Source organism: Strongylocentrotus purpuratus, unplaced genomic scaffold, assembly GCF_000002235.5.
Source record: "Strongylocentrotus purpuratus isolate Spur 01 unplaced genomic scaffold, Spur_5.0 spur5_scaffold_3, whole genome shotgun sequence".
NCBI lineage: Eukaryota > Metazoa > Echinodermata > Echinoidea > Camarodonta > Strongylocentrotidae > Strongylocentrotus > Strongylocentrotus purpuratus.
This window is the reverse complement of record NW_022145609.1, coordinates 26,871,007-26,883,524: the sequence shown is the minus strand read 5'-3', so window position 1 is coordinate 26,883,524 and position 12,518 is coordinate 26,871,007. Positions and strand designations below refer to the sequence as shown.

The 12,518-nt window shown below is 37.5% G+C and overlaps 1 long non-coding RNA gene across 2 annotated transcripts in view; it reads left to right on the top strand.

The window, feature by feature from the left end:
- Positions 1-11,594, top strand: part of LOC105447626 — a 29,188-nt gene extending 17,594 nt beyond the window's left edge. The window contains exons 2-3 of one of the 2 annotated variants that reach the window (XR_004066227.1): positions 1,212-1,353; positions 11,553-11,594. This is a non-coding gene — a long non-coding RNA (uncharacterized LOC105447626). The remainder of the gene's footprint in view (positions 1-1,211; positions 1,354-11,552) is intronic. The other variant, XR_004066228.1, reaches the window with a different exon arrangement.
- The last annotated feature ends 924 nt before the right edge of the window (positions 11,595-12,518 follow it).

Here is a 12,518-nt window from a genome sequence, read left to right as displayed (position 1 = left end):
CTTTTGTTTTGTTGAGTGTTTTTCTGGGAGTGAGTATTTTGGGGCAGAATGTTAGCAACCTGCTTGCCTCTCTCTTCCTGCCCTCTCCAGCTTCCTGGTCCACAGGAAACATCCAGCACCACTTAGTATAATTGAACGATCAGAGGATGGCGGAAACTGGTCGTCATGACTTAGCATTTCTCTTGTTTATATTTCCTGTTCTTTTTTTCCTTTGTGTCCCAAACTTTCCCTCTCTTGTTCTCTCTCCACCCCCCCCCCCCCCCCCGATCTCTATCATAGCGTATTCTGGAATGATCTCACTTTTTTTCCGATTGAGCTGTTCTCATGTAATTTATTTGTTGTTGTAACTTGCTGTCTCTCTCTCTCTCTCTCCCTCTTTCCCTCTCTCTTTCTCTCTCTTTCTCTCTTTCTCTCTCTCTCTTTTTCTCTCTCTTTCTCTCTCTCTCTTTTTCTCTCTCTTTCTCTCTCTCTCTCTTTCTCTCCCTCCATCTCTTTCTCTCCCCCCGTCACTATCATTCGATGACTTTTACATACCTTTACTCTGTGCCTCTTTCTCTCACTTTTCATACCTGTATTTATTCTGCTTCCGAATTTAGTATTTATATTAATCATTTAGAGAAACAAAGATCGTGGCTCTACCAAATTGTTTTGTATAGTCTTCGCTTTTATGGCTCACTTTTCGAGCTATCAGTGTTTTCTTTCTTATTCCTACTTAAATAATGATATTTTCTCTCTTTTTTTCTTCTCACTCGTCGATCAAAATTTTTTCCTTTTCTGAATACTTGTATTGCTCGTTATAATTGTTTTCCCCTCAAACTTTTATCACTCTGTTTCTCTCTGGCTCTCCCTCTTTCCCGCCAATTTCTCACTTCCCCTCTCCATTTACTCTTTCTTTCTGTCTCTCTCTATCAATATCTATTCTATCCATATCTATTTTCCTCTGACCCCTGACCCCTGACCCATATACATGTAGTTGACACAGTTCCCATCACATGCCCTCTCTCTCTCTCTCTCTTTCTCTCTCTCTTTCTCTTCTAATTCCGGAAGCTAGATTTATATTACTCATTTCATAATTATTTAAAGGATATACTTCACACCAATTTTCAAATCAGTTTAGAATCGTCTGGTATCGGGCGTTTAATTTGCAAATGTCACATCCGTGTACAGCATCCGCATTCTTATCCCCACTGTTTGTATTCTTTTGATGTCAGGTACAGATCTCAAGATTGAAGGATTTCCTTTCGCTGACACCTTGTGTTTTCTCTCTCCCCCTGGACCGGGCTGGAGTCATGGAGGGGGAAGCAGATTGCCTTTGATAATGACTACGAGGTCAATCAGCAAACAAAATTTGAAGTAAGTCTTTTATTTACAAATCATATATAAAACCATGTGATCAGGGGGGCGTTTCATGAAACAATTAGGCGGTGGTTTTCACCGACTAATATCATTTTTACCAACAATTTTATTGTCACCGACCATTTTCCAGGCCTCTGATTGGTCAAACTTCTGGTGCTGACAGTTGTTCGGCGGACAAATGTTGATGAAACGCCCCCCAATTTACCAAATTAAAAAAAAAATCTTTATTGTATTATGTGCTGAGAAGCAGGAAAGCTGTTCATGTAAATTGTATATTTTTTTATTGACATTTTGGCTTTCAACAGATAATATTTTATTTTTTTAATATGATGGAGTAGGTAGTGAGTTAAAAGGACCAAAGTAAATGTCCAATATGCGCGACTCGTCGCTGTTCTTCATGCGATTGCATTGAGGCAAGGAGAGTCACGTGACCGATGTTTCGAGAATGGGCATTTACACCGCAGAAATCAGTGAAATTTCTGCCAGCATATAAAATAGCCACACTCAAGAGGTGGATTTTTAGATTTTAAAGATTTTTTTTGGTGTATTTACTGGTAGTTGCTTAGCAGCTTTCAAAGAAACACCGGATGTGAGAAATAAAAAATCAACAGTTTGTTTGCTTCCCGTACAAATGCAGCTTAAGTCAACCTTTTTGCTAGTTTCATATATATTCATGACTTTGAACAATGATTGTTTTTCCTTGAATAAGACTGCGCGGTGAATTAAACATGAATTTTACCATGATCAATTGTTCAATGTATGGGATTCATGCATGATTTGCTTGCCCAACCTTTAATGGGGGCGGGGGAGCAAGAGATTATAATGTGGGGAAAAAAGACATGAAGTCATATATGTACATATGTTGACAGTGTACAGCTGAAATCCATCGATGCAAAGCCTTAAAGTAGACACACGAAGAATCAAAGGTGTTTTGAATTGATGCAAAACTCATGTCATTGCGAAGGGGAAGCCTACTGATCAAATACAACAACTCTCCTCTTCAAAATATGTTTGGGGCCCGCAGTAATCAACTCTCAAAAATGTTAGTTTCAAGATCCAGATTTTCTGCCTTCAGCGGTCCTTTGTAGAGAGCAATATTTGTGACGTCACACACGGGACACGGCTGGCTAGCTGCAGACTAATACACGCGCGACTCCGGTAGTCGGCCGGTACTGAGCTGTTTGTCCAGTGTGTGACGTCACTATTCAGAGCTCGCTACGCTCGTGTGTTTGGCTTATGTTCAGGGGCGTTCGAGGGTCTAAGAAGGGTCTTGAAAAATTGCATTTTACGCCTTTCCATGATATCTATATGATTTTTCAGCAAATTATTCGTGTTTTTCAAGAGAAAATCTTTCCATCCATATGTAATTTGTTCTAATTATCAGTTGTAGTGAATTTTTCTTTGTGTAGCTCCTTTAACATTTGGCTGCAGCATAATATATCTTCAATAGCACACCCATGTGTGGAACAAGCCATGTCTATCTACACTATCAAAGTGATTGCCTTATTGTCCCAGCAGTTTGTAAAACATTCCATAGCAACACTTATCAAAGAACCAAATTAATGTGTGACTATTAGGTCTATTTGAAGTGATTTATCAACTTAACTTGATTTTATTACTTCTTTCCCAAACACCAATAATAGAAATAGAGAATCAGAAAAAAATGTGTACCTCGTTAAACATATAGAAGGGAGCTAATTTTTAACTACCAGCCCAAATATGATTGATTCAAACTGCAGAAAATCCCTTTCAGTTTCACTAGTGAGGAAGCATGATTATAAAAGAAGGAGAGCTACAATGTATATGAACCTGGATTTTAATTGTGAATGACCAGAATAATAATAGTTACTTTACCATGACAACAATATCTGCCAGGTCATTACTTTCTCTTGAATACTTTCTGGAAGGCAAGGTCATGATATGACACATTTATTTTCTCATGATTCATTTTCTTTGAATTGTTGCCATATGGCAGTAGATATAACTCTGTATTTATATATGTGAAGTCTGTTCATATTTCCATATTAGCTTTAATATAAATTCAAAGAAACAACTTTCTTTATTCTCCTGCAGTTTAGAGTAGACTTGGGTTCCATTTGTTTAGAACATTTTGCAAAGCCAGAATCAGCATTTTGAATAATGTTAGTATATATGCCTGTGTAATAGTCTGCAAGCTCTTCTTGATACACTAGAAGAAAAAAAACAGTTGTGATAAACTCTTGCACTATAATGATTTGTTGTAATGCATATCTTTAGAAAGCAAGTAGCATGTAAACAGTTAGTATGAGTAAATACCCTTCTCAATTTTAGCAGTAATTTGTGAGCACTGTTTAGGCTGTTACACTTCTTTTAAGGTATCTCTGACTGACTGACTGAACCTACAGTAAGCAATGAAAATTGATTTCCAATGGCAAGGTCATTTGATTCACTCCCACTCTATCTAGAAACAAAACAAAACAAAACACAAAAGAGCATGTGTGGAGAGTTGATGCTAACTATTGTTAAAAGTAAAGTATGTATTTATGCATGGATGTCCTTTTTGGTTCAATGGCTTTTTCTTTTTTACACTTTTGCACATCCTTATATGACAAACTGATTTTGGTAGAGGAACCCAAGCATGAAATGATCACCAATGGCAAGGTTATTAGTTTGACAAGCATTCTATCTAGAAACAAATTATTTATTTATGATAAGCGATTGTATCTTGGCATACTGCAGTATATTGATCAAGGTTCACAATATCCAAAAGAAATTGGAGCCAGAATGACATACAAATGTAAGGTCTTTATGAAACAATGAAACAATTTCGAGCATTAGATTATTTTTTTTTAGAAATACAAAGGCTGTCTTAAATGTTGACATTGCCAATGACACTACTTTTGATTTCAAAGAGCGGATGCTTGTTTCAATTGTTATAAAGATAATACAGGAAACGTGTAAGGGATGTTGACGGCCGGTCAGCATGTTATTATGGAATGAGCCTCTTTCCCGTCCGTCCGATTCTGTCCAACAAACAAGAACAAACATTTTGACCTCTTAAAGTTTTTTTAGATTTGGTGATGTAAATGACATATTGAGGCCTACTTACCAAATTTCTGGAAATACATTTCCAGTCTTGAATCTTGGTTTTAAAGCAACTCCTGTGAGTGAAGAAAAAAAATCCACTCTAATTTAGGAGGGTAAACAAGATGAAGTTTAAGATAAAGACCAGTTCTGGTCATGCGATTGCATTGTGAAAAAAACGTTGTGGAATCAATCAGAAAAGGTTGATCATTTAGTATACGTATTGGTGTGTACTGCAAGGTTCTGGAATCATCAAAATGATAAGAAATTTGGCCCAGTCTTGGTAAAGTTACAAGCACTGTACGCAGAAAGATGTATATGGGACTACGCGACACGAGCGCAATATCTATCCGGTCCGAATTGATATAATCATTTACCAAATATATCAATTAGTAGGCGGTTTCCCGGCAAAATTTGTATCATCACGTATTAGTCCAAACATATTCTTTCACATGATTGGTAATAAGAGCTTCCATTTCATTTTTTGAGAGGGGGGCGTTTCCAAAACTGGTCTTTACCTTTAAAGTTATCAATTTACTATAAGTCAAATTTCATTGACAACAATAGCTGTGTTCACAGGGGACCATTAAATTTACAGCAAAATTTTGAAGTTATAAACTGGAATCCACTAACAACGATGAGGGTTCACACAGGACTGTTTTAAAGTTAAGTTCCATCCAGGGAAAGCATTCATTTTAACTACCTGCTGACATAACCTCAAAATTAATTGCAGCAAATAACTTCGAGTGAAGACTCCTTGCTTCTAGTAGTTGTCGCGTTAGTTGTGGTTTGAATTTTCTAGTTAAACTTAAAGTTTTGTAACCACACGTGCGTCTGCACTGTCCATAACTGCAACATAAGTTTAAAACTACGACCTAAACTATTAATGGACTTTCGTGTGAACCTCATTAATGTGTAGGATCAGAGAGGAAAGAGTAGGTGGATGCTGCAGCTATTCTCAGGTATGATTAATTGTTTATGCCTGCCTACTCTGTTTACTACCAATAACAAGAATAATCAACTCTTTTCTGGTTAATACGCCGTCCATGAATCGGGGTCGGAACATCCGTCGGAAGTACAATCGCGCCGGCAATGCAGGTTCATGGAAACCGCGGCGGCGTGTGCATTATAGCGACCCATCTCCCTTCCTGTGATGTGTCACGTTGTGACAGAGTTTTATTGAGGAAAAGTGGGTTGTTTAGGTACAGGAGACATATCAAAATATCCTGTGGGAAACTGTCTGGAAAAATGTGTTCGTGGGATAATGAGTGATAGAGAGACATTGTTTTGAAATAGTGAGCTTATTTTTCTCTTGGAAAGGTGAAACAAAGCTCAAGCCTACATGTATATACTTCCTGGAATGATTATCACAGTATCTAGCCATCTATAACAATGCCATCTTTTTAATAACCACTGTTTGATTTGCGGTCTTGTGTCACCCCATGCTCCATTTTTTTTACCTGTACATGTACATGTACCTGCTGTTTGTCACTTGTTATTGATCTGACATACTATTCTGTACCCCAGTGGCCTCTGTCATGAAGCTTATCTGGTAAAATGTCAATATCATTTCTCAAATAGTTTACAAATCCGAAGTCCAAAAGCCGTGCCATATAATAGTTTTATCTCTTTTCAGTGGCTAAAGGTATAGGATAGGTATTGAGAAAGGTATAGAAAGACGGTCTGTTTGTTGAAACCTTAATAAAATATCTTTTAAAAGATATATATGCTTCTGACACGTGTTGAAGTGAACGGTTGACAAGAGATATAGTGCAGGTGCTTTGGAGAATGGGTACTGGTAAGCTTCCATGAGCTGGTTTATTTTCTTAATATTGGCTATCTATAAAGTCTTGTTCTATATATATTCTGATTTTGATTAAATAATTGATCATTTAAATTGAGTTAAATTGAATTGACAAGGTTTATGGTTAACAGTTTAAAGTCACAGATAAAAGCTAACACATCTTGAATTCACACAAAAATGCAACATATGAAATACATTCAAATAGTACAATGTAAAATAGGCAAATATACAATTTAAAAGACATTCACCACTGAAATTAATATGATATAATACATGAAAGAAGAAATCTTGATAAGTAAAAAATCTGTTTCGGATCTTTTTTATGCTGTTCTTGTATTCTCTGATGATAGTTTTCAAGGCCATGCAGTGAATCTGTATCTGGTATAGTTGTTCTTAGAGTAAGAAGAATTAGAGGGGATCGCCATTGGATGTATACATGTGGGACTGAGCAAGATCAGAATTTCATAAAACAGAAAATCAGCTCAAATTGAAGAGTACAGCTCCTAAACTTAACTAAACTAAACTAGCTGGGAATGGAGAGATCTCTCTAGTTTGCTGGTAGTCCTAAAGTTATTTTGACTGTAATGAGAGGAAATTAAGAAGATTGTAATTTAATTGATTATATGTGGGATTAAGCAAGATTATTAAAGGCCAATCCAACCCTTGTAACAAGTTTATTTGAATGAAAGCAGAAATATCGGAGAAAAAGCATGGTGAAAGTTTGAAATAAATTGGATAGTATAGGTTTTCCCGGCCAATTTCGTCAAAGCAGCGATCAATTTCACTAACGTGCATTCCTGTTAGAGCGAATTTTCTCCACTCGTTGCTCCCCTGTTTCATTTTTAAACTTTTGGCATTCAATTTCGTTTCGAGTCATCAAATTTTCTAAACATGCACATTCAAATTAAAGCTTGGTTCAGTCAATTTGGAAATGCGTAAGCGTCATTCAATTTCACCAATTTTGAGTGGAAGGAGAATTCTTTTGCGAATTGCGGTTTCATTTTCGTCTATGGGCAACCTCTTTCGCAATCGGGTCATTCAAATTAAAACTAGACCTCATAATCATTGTATGAGGCTCGATTTATATTCGGATATTCACTTTTTCATTTTCATTTTTTTTCTTCTGTGATCTTTTCTGAAATGATTTCACATTATACTACAATCTTCTTATTTGTCCGATATATTTATATTGCATTTAAAGTTTTCTCATTCTTTTGATCTTTATTTTTGTTGAAACATTTCTTTATACATGTTATTTTTATAATGGTTTGTGTTGATTAATCTTGATTGAGTAGGTGATCTTTCATTCTTTTCATTTTACGTCTTTTTCTTTATTCAACATTTTATTTTGTTTCCATCATGTCCATGTCTAAAGTTCAACTCTACCGCTGTCCAGGATCTGTGTATATAGCTTGTGCTTAGAAGAGTAGTCACAAATTGTGCACCTTCTCTGGTGTAATGACAGATATCTGCTAACAAATACGCAGGTCATTCCTAAAAGTAAACTTATAGCATTAAATTATTCAAACAGATTGAAGTATATTAAGTGACAAATTAACATCAAATGAAAAGCAATGCACAAATGTCACATATGGATGCCTAATCACGAAATTGAATGCTTGAATACATACCACCGTCTGTTCGGCGCGAATTTGAATGCACTTTGCACGCTTTCTAAATTGAATGCTCGTTTTGCACGTTTCCGTGACAAGAGTATGAAATCGCATGCTACTAAATCAAATTGAATGACGCAATTAGCTTTTTGAATGTTGATCTACATAGTCATTCAATTTCGCACGAATTTGAACGAACGTAACGTTAATTCGGATGCTAAGTTTACGAAGTTGGGCGGGAAAACCTATATTAAGAAAGTTATTTATGTTTGAATATATGAGATCAGTGCAGCTATGCGAATCTCAAATTAGCAAGTTTGGCAATGGATTGTGACGTAGTGATGGATAGCTCTCCCGTTTGTCACGTACAAAAATATCACAAATTTTCTGTTTTTCTCTGAAGTATCTTCTCCCTTGGGGCACTACTGAAAATATATAAGGTTAAGATTTCCTAATTCAGAAGATTTGAATAACAAAATTAAGAATTATAAGTCCAGCTTCCAATATATGAAAGGGATACTTTAGTAGATAGCAGCTAGCTAGCTTGGAATGGAGAGATCACCGTTTGCTGGTAATCCTAAAGTGATACTGACAGTCAGAGGAAGTAGTGGAGATTGTCATTTGGTGTATGTGCGACTAAAGCAAGATCAGAGGAAATGTTGCGGGTTCAGGGGGGCCGTGGGATGTCTTGTGGATAGCACTTTCAGCGGTTATCTACCAAGAGGGAATTGCTTCTCTGAATGTCATCTATAATTCATTTTTCTTTTTCTTAGTTGCAAATGACATTCTCGGTTTCGGGAGGTGTGATCTTTACTAAAAAAGGTCCTCCTTTTTTAATAACACTTTGAAGGCTTGCCAGACTGTAAAGATTCATTGCATTTAACGATAGATCATCATTGATGTCAAAGAGGTTCAAATTATGCTAAAGATAGACAGGTTTAATTTATTAGAGTTAAAGTTAGACAGGTTGAATTCAGTTAAGTTTCTATTCAGTTAGACTTTTCAGAAGTTGAATTAAGGTTTAAGTATGAAAGTTTGTGTTTAAGTTGGGCTAAAGTCTGTCAACTTGTAGAAAAATCCGAAAAATTTCAATCATACTGCACCCTAAATGTAATTATTTCAAATGCTTTTTTAAAACAATCCCTATGTCTTCATCAATAACAAAGCAAGTTAAATTTTACGTACACGGCAAATTGGAGAGGAGCTCTCAAGATACGTCACAGTATTGCCACTTTGTGTTTGATTGATCGTAACTTCAAAAGTTCACAACTTTCTTAGTTTTAATCAGAATTTTCTCAAACTTTGATCGATCTGTTCCTCTCTTTGTCTTCTTCTATTAAAACCAACTTAATATCAGGGTAGACTTCACCTTTAAAGTGAAGTTAAAGTTTGGCTAAGTGTATGTTATAGCATTTCTTATTATGTGTCACAGGCCAGGTAATCATTTGGTACATACCGTACAAAACTTAGCCAGCCCACTTTAAAAACACCAAGACCCTTTCAAGCGTACCATATACGGTACAGCGCCAGAGGAGGCATTTGGAAGCTCATAAAGCAAACCGCACAGTACCGTACCGCTCCAGAAACGGGCCAAGGCGAACCATACTGTACCTCGATGCTTCGCTTCCAAAAGCACTCGAACGCAGTAACGCACCCTAAGTTTTCTCCATTGATGTCATGAATCATTTAGCGCCAGGAATTCTGATCTGATGTGTAAAATCAATCTTGAACATGACTAGATCAACATGTTCCTTTGTACTGTTTATTATAATGGGTATCCTGTTGCTATTTCCTTTACACACCATCCACCCACTTCAATGGCACAGAACTAAGGCCTGTTTTCATCAGCTCGAATTTGCCAAATAACCTGCTATTTCAACTAACCTGATCGCAGATTAACCAGTTAATATGCATCCTCATCAGGCCGCAGTTGCAATTAGCGGGATATTTGGTCGAGAAAATATCAAGAGAAATCTTGGTCTTGTCTCCAAATTATCACGCTATTTGGGAAATAGCGGGCTAATTTGCTTCCGTCCTAGCCAGTTAGTGATGAGCGTATCGGTCTGGTGAAGACGCAATTTTGGGCTTCGGGATTATATCGCGGGTCTGAAAATAGCGGGTTATTTGGCAAACTCGAGCTGATGAAGACAGGCCTTTTGTGACAGAAATGATAATAAGCAATAGAAACTGCAAATATTTGTCAAGGTTAGAATTGATTGAGGTATAGGAAGTGCATGATGTAAATATAGTGCGAAATGTAGGAAGCGTTGGATTCTATAAATACTTTATAAAGTACAGGATGAAATTCTACTTCTACCGCAAGTGTGTGAAACAAATAACCGGTAGTAGAATGTGACTTTGACTGAGGACATATTTATTTACATGGGCTATTTTTAATTATCAACAAAACCATTGTCAAAACCAGAGCTGGCGAATGCGATTCACGTGTATAGTGTGATAAATTATTTTTTGACAGAGAAATATGGTTTTAGTCATTGGTAGGCGATCGCCAATCTATATGAAACTGGATCTGCATCTTTAAGAGGAAGAGCTTGTCCTCTTCGTGACATCTTAGGATCAAAAGACCATTTAAAATGAAGTAGAAAAGAATAAAAACCTAACCTTCTTATCTTTGTTTAAAATTTGTCTAAATTTCGATTTATTTTTGTCTTCACTCTTTTAGAATATCCTTTCTTTTCCTCTGTCAACCTATTATGATCTCCTTATTCTTTTCTCCTTACCGCTCTTTTCTTAGGTTAAAGGTATGCATGTCTCACACCCCTTCCAATAATGATACATCCTCTTTTTACTCTCTGTCTCTCTCCCTCTCCCACAATTTTCCTCCAGGCTCTCTCCTACCCCTCTTTCTCATTCTATAACTTTCCATATTTCTCTAAATGTCTTATCCTATCTCAACCCCCTCTCCCTTAGCCACCATTTGATAAATTCCTCTATCTCTCCTTTTCCTCTCAGTCTCCGTCTCTCTTTAATTCTCACTCAATCTCTTGCTTACTATATTTTCTGTCTTAGTCTTATCCTATCTCAACCCCCTCTCCCTTTGCCACCATTTAATAAATGTCCTCTATCTCTCATCCTCTCAGCCTCTCCCTCTCTTAAATTATCACTCAATCTCTTGCTTACTGTATTTTCTGTCTTAGTCCTACCTCCTACCCCCTTCCTCTCTCTATCTCTCCTTCTCCTCTCGGTCTCCCGCTCTCTCTCTAATTCTCACTCAATCTCTTGCTTTCTGTATGTTCTGTCTTATCCTACCTCTTACCCCCTTCCTCCCCAACCATCCTTTCGTGCTTCTCATTAGCCGTCACTCACATCCCACCTGGGTGCATCGAACGAACGCACCGTGACTCGGTAAGAACCGACCCCTTCCTGCCGCTGCAGGTGTGCAAATTTGACTAATTCAGCCTGATTAGACACAAAAGAGGTACCACATTATAATTGTCTGCTAGGCCCCGCTGCCGACCCGTCAACACCTCCGCCCCGCTGCCTACCAGGGGAATCTTCGGAGCTTTCACCGGGTCCTCACCAGCCAGCGATCTGTCGTCGGCCCATCATCGTTTTATGCTACATCACTTCAGAAGGCTGCTTCATCACCCTCCGAGAGCTTCGGCGCTGACGATCAAAATTGACAGGATCTGTGCCTCTGTGGCAAGTTGGTCTCTTCTAAAACCCTTCTTCTTTATCTTGCATTGTCTTTGCAGATTAACTGTTAGCCTGGACAAGGGCTACGGTATCCTGTTCATGAGCTGTTTAAGAGCTCCGCCAAGTTCAACAAAGTGTATCCATCCTGATCTCATGTCTGAGGTAAGTTGAGATGTATTTTATAACCAAGTAGCAAAGAGGCAGTGTACAGGGTGTCCCCGAAAAAAAAAGGAAACCAAGCATTTATGGATAAATTACTCAATAATCCCAAATTACTGTTTGGTTAATGTACTCAACATTCAACAGCTTATTTGCTCTTCTTTCATATGAAAAATAAGAGAGACAAAACCTGTTAAAGATAAAGGCCAGTTATGGTCATGCGATTGCATTGTGAAAGAAACGTTACGGAATCGATCAGAAAAGGTTGATCATCTAGCATATAAGTATTGGTATAATATAATTCTTAGAATAAGTGGTTAGAAATAGGTGATAAAAAATGGACATAACAATTTTCTTTACAAAGATTTAAAGTAGTCCCGGGGGGGGGGGGGGGGGGGGGGGGGGGGGGAGAGGGGTACTCACATATTAAGACATATGGGGGTGTTACTCTAATGGGTCACTTAAAAAATTCCTACACATGGGTCCCATTTTTAACAAAATTAAGAATGGGTTGTTTTTTCAAAATTTCAACAATAACAATTCTGAAAAATTGTGAAAAATGAGCTTTACTTCGAGAAAAATCCCCCCAAATGACCCTTAAAATTTAATAGGGGGTTTCAGGGCTTGAGTGGCACCCCCCCCCCCCCCCCGTCCAAACCAAATCGTGAGTACCCCCCCCCCCCTGGAGAGTAGTGAAAAGACATACATGTAGTAAAGAAAGTATATGAGCCACCAACTAAACACATATATGTATGAGAGCATTGGAGATTCCTCTTTCACAATATGATATTCAAAATATTGGTAAAAGTCATGACAGATCCACCAATATTAAACCAAAGTACAAAATACAGCCTTGAAGTTGTGAT